This window comes from Centruroides sculpturatus, unplaced genomic scaffold (genome assembly GCF_000671375.1).
Source record: "Centruroides sculpturatus isolate CEXI.00-Female unplaced genomic scaffold, Cexi_2.0 scaffold3306, whole genome shotgun sequence".
NCBI lineage: Eukaryota > Metazoa > Arthropoda > Arachnida > Scorpiones > Buthidae > Centruroides > Centruroides sculpturatus.
The window spans coordinates 1-11,349 of NW_019387397.1; the positions used below are offsets into that span (position 1 = coordinate 1).

The 11,349-nt window shown below is 25.7% G+C and overlaps 1 long non-coding RNA gene across 1 annotated transcript; it reads right to left on the reverse strand.

The window, feature by feature from the left end:
- Nucleotides 1-2,378: 2,378 nt before the first annotated feature.
- On the reverse strand, nt 2,379-7,881 carry LOC111616401. The gene is made up of 3 exons (XR_002755241.1): nt 7,788-7,881; nt 6,004-6,084; nt 2,379-2,501 (listed from the first exon to the last, which is right to left on the reverse strand). It is a non-coding gene; the product is annotated as an uncharacterized LOC111616401 (long non-coding RNA).
- Between the last annotated feature and the right edge of the window lie 3,468 nt (nt 7,882-11,349).

Genomic DNA, 11,349 nt, shown 5'->3' on the forward strand with positions numbered 1-11,349 from the left:
ATCGATTTTAGAAGCATTCAACATTAAGTGCAATAGAAACTGAAAGTTGTACATAAACTTTTTTAAAACAGTTAAACAGGTTTAATAAAATAATAAATCTTTGGGTTTGACTTAATCAGGTTATCTTTGTGGTAATTATGGGGAAGGGGTATCCACTATTACCAAAAGTCTGTTAAATTTAATGTGTTTTAAACACATTAATACAGTCGACCCCCTATAACACTGTTGATTATTCCATTTTATATGAATTCCATGTTGTACAAGTCACTTAAATTTTACATTTACGTGTGTCGGACTGTGAATGGCTCATGTATTTGTAAAATCTAAGTGACTTGTACAACATGGAATTCATATAAAATGGAATAATCAACAGTGTTATAGAGGGGTCAACTGTAATTAATTTACAATACAAAATATATTAAAATATTACTATCAATCTTTTAGTGTGCTCTATCTGCTAATTAAAAAACAGTTTTAATTTTCATTCAGGGCAGAAATATTTTCATTAAATCAAGGGTCTACTGTGACAAACTAGGATAGAATTAATTTTGATTACTTCTAACAATAGTCTGTTTATAGAAAATATTTAAGAATTGAATTTTATAACTTAAATCAAACATAGAGACAATTAGTCTGTAAATTAGATGCACAAGAAATTAAAGTTATATACTGTATTTTATAAATGCAATGTGTCACATCTGCTTAATAATAAATGCAACTGCATGTTGGAAATTAATAGTAGTGAAACCTCGAGATTTTTCTGCTTAGGCATGAACAACCAAGGTCAAGCACATGATTTCATCATTCATTTTTTGACATTGTAAAACTGCTTTCAATTTGAGTATTTTAATTGGACAAAACGCTTTTGTGCTGATTGTGATATGTTCTGTGGCTTTATAATTTAAACTATGCCATCATCTTTCATAGAATCCAATGTAGAATTTGCTCCATATTAAGGGATGCTGGGATGAATAACATTCAAATCAACAAATAGCTACTATCAATTACCTATACTGTAGTACAATTGCATTTAGTAGTTACATGTGACACATAGAGCCTGATGCAATGTTTGTGTCACTTTTCATATAGAGTATAAATAAAAATATATTTTCTAGATTATTCTATTTTAATATGCATTATTGGATTGGTTCAGATTGAGAGGATAAGCAATGCAGCATATGTGATCTTCAATTAGTGGTGTGACTCCCAGTAAGATTTTCTATGGGGAAACAAGACCCATATATTAGGTGATAAACACAAAGAAAATGCAGAATACCATTGGCAACTGATGAGCTTAATATGCATTATTATGTTACCAATATCCATATGTAAATTTAAAACATATGAAATTCTCATCATTTTAAGGGTAAATCAGGATTTACATTTATAATTTTCCAAAACAACATAAAGAACAGTTTTTGAGCATTTTCTATCATCTTTAGATTTAGCTCAATTTTTTTTAAATTGCTGAAAAATTACAATGTACAATATGAAAGTAACAAGAAACAATTCAAGAACTTCAGAAGAATGCTGAATAATTAATTCTGTACCATGACCTGTAAATCAATAATTCATCACACATTTAACAAATGGCCTAGTTACACTGTTATTCCAATTGCAAACTGCTTTCAATAAAAAAAATTCAAATAATGTATTTCTATTAAATATTTTACATAAGAAAATTTATACAATAAAATAAAATGATCGGTAAAATTTTCTCACTCTAAGTCATACATGCCAAATTCATACTTGATAAATTTTGAAAATATCAAAATTATTATATATGTATAAAAAATTATAGCAACTACTATTCTATTTTTAATATTATTGTATGAATATAAATAATTTCAAAATGTTTTGAATATTGTTTTTTATCACATTGCCAACACATTGTTTATATTATCATTTTGTATATATTGTAATGTAAAACCCATTATATTTATTCTATACATATTGTTATGTTCTTTTGCATCCTGTGGAAAGTATTATGTAGGAATATTTTCCAGGAAACTAGCAAAGACAAAAATAATAATGCAAACATTAAGAAGTAGAATGTATAATCTTTGATGAAAAGTCAGAAACTGCTGTGAAAGTGTGAAAATTTGAAAAATTTATTGTCAGAAGTATGTGCTTATTAATTATAACAACATAAAATGACAATAGAATTTGTAAAGTTTTTAAAAGCTCAATATCTCAATATATAAATGCTATTATTCAGATAAACAAATTCGATGATGATATTCAGATAATCAGAACTTAATTTATAATTTTACTTTAATTGTTGAATAAATTTGCCTTAACCATTTTTTAACTAATTTTTCAATTAAAATATTTATTTCAAATTTTTAAAACCATTCTAATTTAAATTACTCTTAAGTTTAAGTTATAAGAAAATAAAAAGTTTACTTTTGATTTGTTTGTTGCATGCCTGTCCTATGTCTTAATCCATCTTCATTAGATGAGCTTGTAGAAGGAAATGGGTGTGCACAGTTCTGAGTCTCCTACAAAGAAAGATTAATAAAACTTGTTAATATATAAATATTTTGAGAATTGACTGTGTAGACTAGGGGTCCCCAAACTTTATCCTGTTGACCCTTTTATAGAATATTTGCCTTCTTATCAACCCCCAAATTAAGTATTTAACAAAAACATTAAATCATTTTTGCATTTCTAATGTTAAGCGATAAAAAGTCCTGCATAACAACCCAACAAATATCTTATAAAATATCTTAAAACCCATATCTTATAAAATACATCCAATAACATTAACAGAAAAAGGAAATCTTTTTCACTAATTTATGATCTTAAAAAATAATAGCAAAATTATGGATAGATGGAAATTTGCCTATAGTTCTTAAACTGTACGTGTCATAATACGTAAATTACAAACTTATCTTTGAAAACATAAGTTATATTGGATGAAAAAAACCTCTTACTGTCATTTTGCAACTACTACTGAATTCCTTAAAAATATGTTGACATGCCTTTTTATTAAAATAGTTGATATTAGTGGGATGGATTATTGATTATTGCAGCAAGATTATTGATATGTGGTTGAAAATTGGTAAGTTTTAGTCGCAAATCACCACAGTTTTCCAATTTCAATCTGTTCCTCTGTTTTGTCAAAATTGCATTTGCGTGGCTAAAACCAGCTTCAACCATGTATGAAGTTGGGAATGCAAGAAAGAAAGGTTCGGCTTCTGCTCTGAGCTTGGAATATTTAGGGCAATATTGTTATTGCTCCAAAATTCACTGAGGTTTTTATTTTTAAACAATGTTTATATTTAAACAATGCAAAAACCAGCTTCAACCATGTATGAAGTTGGGAATGCAAGAAAGAAAGATTCGGCTTCTGCTCTGAGCTTGGAATATTTAAGGCAATATTGTTATTGCTCCAAAATTCACTGAGGTTTTTATTTTTAAACAATGCTTTAGCTTTGAAATCTACATATATTTCACTCAGTCCATCTTCTAAGCCAGGTTCACTACCTTCATTAGAGAGGTTGAGGCAGACGTTTTAAACGTGTAGGTCGGACGTTCGGCGCCGCTTTCCCGTAAGCCTAAAAGTTTGACAATGGTGTTTGGATAGTCGGTGGAATCATGCTCGACATTCCAAACACCATCGTCAAACTTCTAGGCTTACGGGAAAGCGGCACCGAATGTCCGTCCTACACGTTTACACGTTTAAAACATCTGCCTCAACCTCTCTATTATCTATTTTTACATCAAATGGATTAGCAAACCATTCGGAAACATGCATATTCTCCAAGTCTTCGAAACGTGCTTTAAAGTCTTCTCTTAACTTATCAAAATGTTTAATATATATCTCCAAATCACGGTTGGAAATTTTTTCATTTTCTTTTAGTACTCGCAAGTTTGAAAAATATTTAAAATCGGATAGTGCCAATGAAGATTTAAATAGCTCCATTTTTACTTGAAAGGCCATAATGATTTTTCGAGCTTGAACAATTGTGACGTTTTTTCCTTGCAAACGCTTCTGTACTATATTAATAATTTCTGACATATTACAATATTTTCTCTGTAAAGGACAAAATATCTACATTTAGATATAAAATACTTAAAGTGACAACCCTACTAGAGTATAACAGTGCAACGTATGTCTGTGTATAATGAACTACCAGCATTCATAACATGTTTGCAACACTAGTACAGTTGCCAGATCTGTGAAAACAGAGTAACACATGCTTAAAGCAGCATAGGCTAAGGCAAAACTCAAGTTATAACTAGGGTAGTCAGTAATGTTGTTGATCATATCTGTATTTCAAATTTTTATTGGAATATTCTATTTTTTTCCTAGACAGTTTAATTGATCCTCTTCGGTATTAATCGACCCCCTGAAGAACTCTTATCGATCCCAAGAGGTCAATATTGACCACTTTGGTGACCCCTAGTGTAGACACACAAACAGATGCTCATATATGTGCAAAAAACAGAAATATATTAGTTAATTTATCTCAATATTAATTAATATATACAAGTAAATTTACTCATATGTTTGCAAATAATTAAGAAAGTATGCAGACCAATAAATTTCTTGTTTTAAAATTGACTAATTCAAAATTTTGAATTTACAACATTAGTTGGCAAATGTAATTGTATTAAGGTAACCAAAATTAATTTATACTTATAAAAGACATCAATATCAAGACATTTATAATTATAGTATTTTAATGTTATTTAGTTTATAATTACATTTTCTATGTACAGTACTTTGGATATGCGGTTGAAAATTGGTAAGTTTTAGTCGCAAATCACCACAGTTTTCCAATTTCAATCTGTTCCTCTGTTTTGTCAAAATTGCGTTTGCATGGCTAAAACCAGCTTCAACCATGTATGAAGTTGGGAATGCAAGAAAGAAATTTATGCAAGATGAAAAATTTGATTAAAAAAATGCCAGTTAATAATAATTAATTTTCATTTTATCATATATTTCTTTTATATAAATCCTTTCAGTAATATAAAAGTTTATTCTATAAATTATAACAAATGCCATATTTATATTTCAGAAAGTTTTTTGTTTTCTCTAAAAGATTTCTAAAAAAAAAAAAAAGTNAATTAATATATACAAGTAAATTTACTCATATGTTTGCAAATAATTAAGAAAGTATGCAGACCAATAAATTTCTTGTTTTAAAATTGACTAATTCAAAATTTTGAATTTACAACATTAGTTGGCAAATGTAATTGTATTAAGGTAACCAAAATTAATTTATACTTATAAAAGACATCAATATCAAGACATTTATAATTATAGTATTTTAATGTTATTTAGTTTATAATTACATTTTCTATGTACAGTACTTTGGATATGCGGTTGAAAATTGGTAAGTTTTAGTCGCAAATCACCACAGTTTTCCAATTTCAATCTGTTCCTCTGTTTTGTCAAAATTGCGTTTGCATGGCTAAAACCAGCTTCAACCATGTATGAAGTTGGGAATGCAAGAAAGAAATTTATGCAAGATGAAAAATTTGATTAAAAAAATGCCAGTTAATAATAATTAATTTTCATTTTATCATATATTTCTTTTATATAAATCCTTTCAGTAATATAAAAGTTTATTCTATAAATTATAACAAATGCCATATTTATATTTCAGAAAGTTTTTTGTTTTCTCTAAAAGATTTCTAAAAAAAAAAAAAAAGTCAAAAACACAACTTTAAACAATTTACTTTTTAATTAAACATTGTTCTAATTTTTAACATGTTGAAATGTTCTATAATTTTAAATCCATCATTTCACTTATTTTTGATGTACTGAAGATGTCTCCAAGTTGAGTAAAAAATGTTAATTTAATAAAATTTAGATTTAGTTTTAATTGAAAAAACTATTTTGTGTTATTTATTCAATTATATTTACAGTCATTTTTACTCATTAATTTCTGTAGATCATCTTATTGATAAAATTATTATAACTTTTTCATTCTAAAACAGAATTTAATAGCATCTCTATTTAAATATTTAAGTTTTAGTTTTAAAACTTACCTTAACAGTACTTGTCAAAGGTGTTACTAAAGACTGCTTGGTATTACACACAAGATGTAAAATGTGAGGACCTTTCTCGTCCTATTGAAAATATTTTCAAATAAATAATTATACTAGAATTTTAATTCTCATTACACAAAAATATATTTAAAACAGAACATGAAGAAGTGACTGGTGCAAAAACCAAAATCTTTGATTTTGCATCAGTCACTTCATTAAATTCTCTAACATTCAATGAAATAAAGATAGTTTTTCCCATACAAAATTTATTGTTTATACCACTGAAAAGAGAGTCACTTCACTTCCTTTATAATCTTTTGTTCAAATATTGCATTCAATGCTTTTGTTCAATTCTAAATACTGGTGCAACTGTATTTAGTCTCTTCTTCTTTTTGTATCATTTTCTTCTCTATTTTTTCAGCTTATTTTGAGATCATTGTTATAACACTCAAAATTCACTTTAAAAATTCCTTTACTGCAGAATAAAGACAGCACTTTAAAATGTAGAAATTATGTATATGCATAACAGACTGATGAGAATCTCATTGTCAGTTTTAGAATAATTAATATATACATTTTTTATTAAAGCTTTTTTTGGTTTAAAAAAGTCATTAAAGGAAATCCTCATTAATTCAAATTTGGATAGTTCAAAATCCTTAACTGTTAGTTTGTAACTGTATTTTTGTCCAAGTTGGGGATATAAAGATTTATACATTAGGAAATTCAGGTAGTTTGAAATATAGCTTCTTCAAAATTCAAAGTGAAAATTCTCTCTAAACTGTGATAAGCATACATTAACTCATTCATTTAGATTGAAGTGCCTCCATGCTACAAGACAACAATAGATCTCTAACAATAGATCATCATCATCTCTAATCTGGTCAATATAGGTTTGCTTCACAGCAACACATTTTTGGGTGTCACTTTACCCAAGGACTACCCCTTTCCTTTTCTTATCTCATAGAATACAGCTGGTTTTCCAGATTGATATGATATGATATGTTTAAAAGTGTTAGAAGGCTGAACCTTACGGCATAGCCTTTGAAAAGGAAGGATGAAGAGTTTTAGAGGAAGTGAGAAGAGGATAAACACCCAGCGTATAGCCGAGCAACTTCCACCTCTTTCCTGAACAGAAAAAGTGGCTCTCTTAGCCTCTTTTTCTGCTCTTCTTTTTCTGGAAGTCGAGACTTCAGGGCAGCGGTTCGAGACTAATGATGATCTTCAAAACAATGTTAGGGCCCATCTCAAGTCATTGGCAGCAGCATTCTATGAAGAGGGAATGGAAAAGCTTGTCACAGATAGGACAAATGCCTCAATCTTCACGATGAATATGTTAAAAGTAACCATGTTTGTACCTAACTTTTGGTAATAAATTCATTTTGTTATTTAAACTTGTCGGTTTTTTATGGACCATCGGAGGTTGAAAAAAAAAGCCTACATATTTGACTGGTCTCTTGTATTTGAGTTCAAGACTTCTGGTCTACTATATCATCTTTATAACCAGAGAAAAATTAACAAATATTATAGTTAAAACTTAAAAATAATTTATTAATTAATAGAATTATTATATTATTAGTTATGAAAAAATTGGAAATTCATTTCTTTTATGATTGAAAAACTGAAAATAACTCATTACACTAACAAAACTAGTAAAACAAAAATTATTTTATATTATTATTACAACTATTTTTATTTGCATTTAGATTTGTGATCAAATTATATTAATTGTTCTATAATTAACAAAATCATTCCAACAATAATTTGTATATTATTTTATAACTTACGTAACGAAGAATATCTTTCAGCTTCAAATGATCATGTAGTAATCTTCCTGAATATATCAATTTCTGGTCTTCAACAGCCTATAAAAATTAAAAGCAAGAAAAACAATGTAACTTTTATCTTAAGAAGTTATTATTTTAATTACTTTAAATTGTAATAAACAACTATTTATTATCATTAAACTAATATAATAATAAAGTGCAAGTTAATAATGATCAATTCAATTCCATTCTTTTAATAAAAATATACTCTTTCGTTAACTGTGAGTTTAAATGGTTTTTTGTAAATAATAAAATATTACTGTAAAATGATAGTTTTTCAGTTAAAGAAGTATATTACCATAGATATTTTTCATTATTATTGACGAGAGAAGTAAGAAATCAAACAAGCTATAACTAAAAATAGTCTGAAAAACACTTTTTACACTAATAGGCCTGTCATGATGCTGATTAAAACATTTTATTTTAATAATTATAAATTTTTCAAACAATTTAAAAACTCAGACTTGTTTTAAACAAATTTATCATCAAGTAGCAATTATAAATGTCTAATTTCAAAAATATTTTTAACCATATGAAACTGCATCAGTTAGCTCTTCAATTTTTTTTTCATGAATGAGTTGAAAAATAATTTCTTAACATACATCATAATATATTTTTAAAAAATTGAAATATAAATTTATATTAATAATTTGACTTTCTAAATTTCATTTCAAATACTTGAAGTTATAAATGAGATTTACATTTCATATATAATTTCTTATTACATACAATTTTCTTAATACAATACAAATTCTTCTTAATACATACAAATTCATTATTACATACATCTTCTTAATACAAATATTTTCTTTAAAAAAAGTGAGGAATATTATAAACAATTACAAAACTATTTGCTAGTATCCTGCAAAAAAAGTGAATAAAACGTCTAAATATAAAGGACTTGTGTTCAATGTCTCAGAGCTTGGTTTATAATTACTGTACTTTTGTACTCATGAGTGTGTTTAAAAGAAATTTTAAAGTAGCGTGGATTATATATTAATCTTAAACAGCAGACATAATGTAAACAATGGGGCAGGTTTTGCAAAGATTTTATTTTCATCTAGCAATTTTCTTTGGGTCATTGCCACTATGCATTATACGGCAAATTTACCATTTGTAGACAATTCTAAGCTATATATCAAATCATTAGATAACTTCCATATTTTGTTTTAACAAAGCATATAATCCCTAATTTACAGCAATGCACAATCAAAATTAAAACTAAAATACAGTTGACCCCCCTATAACACTGTTGATTTTTCCGTTTTATATGAATTCCATGTTGTACGAGTCACTTAAATTTTACAAATATGTGTACCGGGCTGTGAACGGCTCACATATTTGTAAAACCTAACTGACTCGTACAACATGGAATTCATACAAAATGGAAAAATCAAAAGTATTATAGGGGGGTCGACTATAGATTTCAGATAATATTTAAAAACCCAGTAAAATTTGATATGTTAATATAACAATTTCTGTATTATAAATTCTTAGCACACTTATTAATTTAATAAATAATTGAAAATGTTCAATATCGATAACAATAACTTTTAAATAAACAAATAATTTCAATTAAATGATAAGTAAAGAACTCAATAATTTAACATAATGTCAAACTAAAATCTACTGTGCATAAACTATAATATAAATTCCAACAATTTTGAAGAAAAGGAAATTAGTTAAATTAAATATTAAACAAAAATAATTAAAAATTAACAATTTTGTCAAAAGTTTATATATCTAAAATTATTTTGTGACAGTAATTAAATCATATTTTTTTTAGAATTTAATTTAATAAATTTTAGTATTGCAGAAATATGATCTATGCAATATGTATACATTTAAATAAGTTTAATAATAATTTGTGTAAAAATTTGGACAGATATTATTTTTATTAATAAATATGTAAGATCATATTACAGTTTAAAATAATTAAAGTTCAGTAAGAATTATTAATAAAGCTATTGAACAAAACAATAAAAAAGTATGGACAATGTTATAATTACAATAATTAATTTAATCAGAAAATTTACAAATAAAAATTGTAAACAATTCTAAAAACAAAAATAGCTATTAATGAGAAATAATTATATATCATTACTTTAAATTGCAATTTAATAGAGCATTTAATAATTAATTTAATGGCATGAATATAGCAAATCTATTGTTAACCAGCTATAGTCATTAATAAAGTGGCTGTGTCTAATAATCCACCAAGATACAGTGCCTAAATAATTTTCATATAGTAAACAACTACAAATAATAAAACTTTTGATATTTTAAAATTATTTTCTATGTTCAGGATTTATTGTACGTACTTTATCTATATATAATTATATATATGCATACCTGCTTTTTTAATTTATTAATGTAATAAAGCAATTATGATATTTAATTTTTCAAAAATAAATTTATTTATATAATTTAAAATATTAGTATAAATAATTAATTAGATAAAAAATTCTGTTTATATAAAAAGGTTTTTAACATTTGTTTATTAGTTTTTGAATTATATTTAAGACAAATATCAGATAATATTTAGTTGGAAAAATAATGATATCATCTTATAAATTATCCAAGATGACTAAAAACTAACCTATAATTTACAATATAACAGCTGGAGTAAATCAACTATGATAATTTTTATATGGGTTAAATTTTTAATTACATCAAAAGTACTTCAATTCAATAAATAATGATGGTATCTTTTATATTTTACTTAATTTTTTAGACTAGTTAATAGCACATTTATCAATAACTGTATTTCATATTTTAATTTATAAATCATTTTTCATAATTTTATCTGTTTATATAATACATTTCATGTTTTAAATTTCTCTTTTCTATTTTCTGAATCCAATTAGTCAGAAACCAATGCATAAAATTTAGAAATGTTTGTTTCTTTAGAAGCATCCTATTTCAGAATTTTATATTTATAATTTAATACTGAATTTTATTTTGCCTTCTTGTATCAGTTTGCAACTGCACTGTTACTTATCATACATTCTAATAAAAATAGCATTTCTGATCGAGACTATAAGCTAAATTATATATAACAAACACAACAAAATATGAATTACAGTAAATAATCACTTATCTGATCTAAAAATAAAAGCAGAAAGTCAAAAAGTACAAAAAGAAATTTTTAATGTAATAATTGTTTACATAACTAAAAATAAAATTCTGATAAAATGTAAAAGTTGCATTGTAAGATCATATTACAGTTTAAAATAATTAAAGTTCAGTAAGAATTATTAATAAAGCTATTGAACAAAACAATAAAAAAGTATGGACAATGTTATAATTACAATAATTAATTTAATCAGAAAATTTACAAATAAAAATTGTAAACAATTCTAAAAACAAAAATAGCTATTAATGAGAAATAATTATATATCATTACTTTAAATTGCAATTTAATAGAGCATTTAATAATTAATTTAATGGCATGAATATAGCAAATCTATTGTTAACCAGCTATAGTCATTAATAAAGTGGCTGTGTCTAATAATCCACCAAG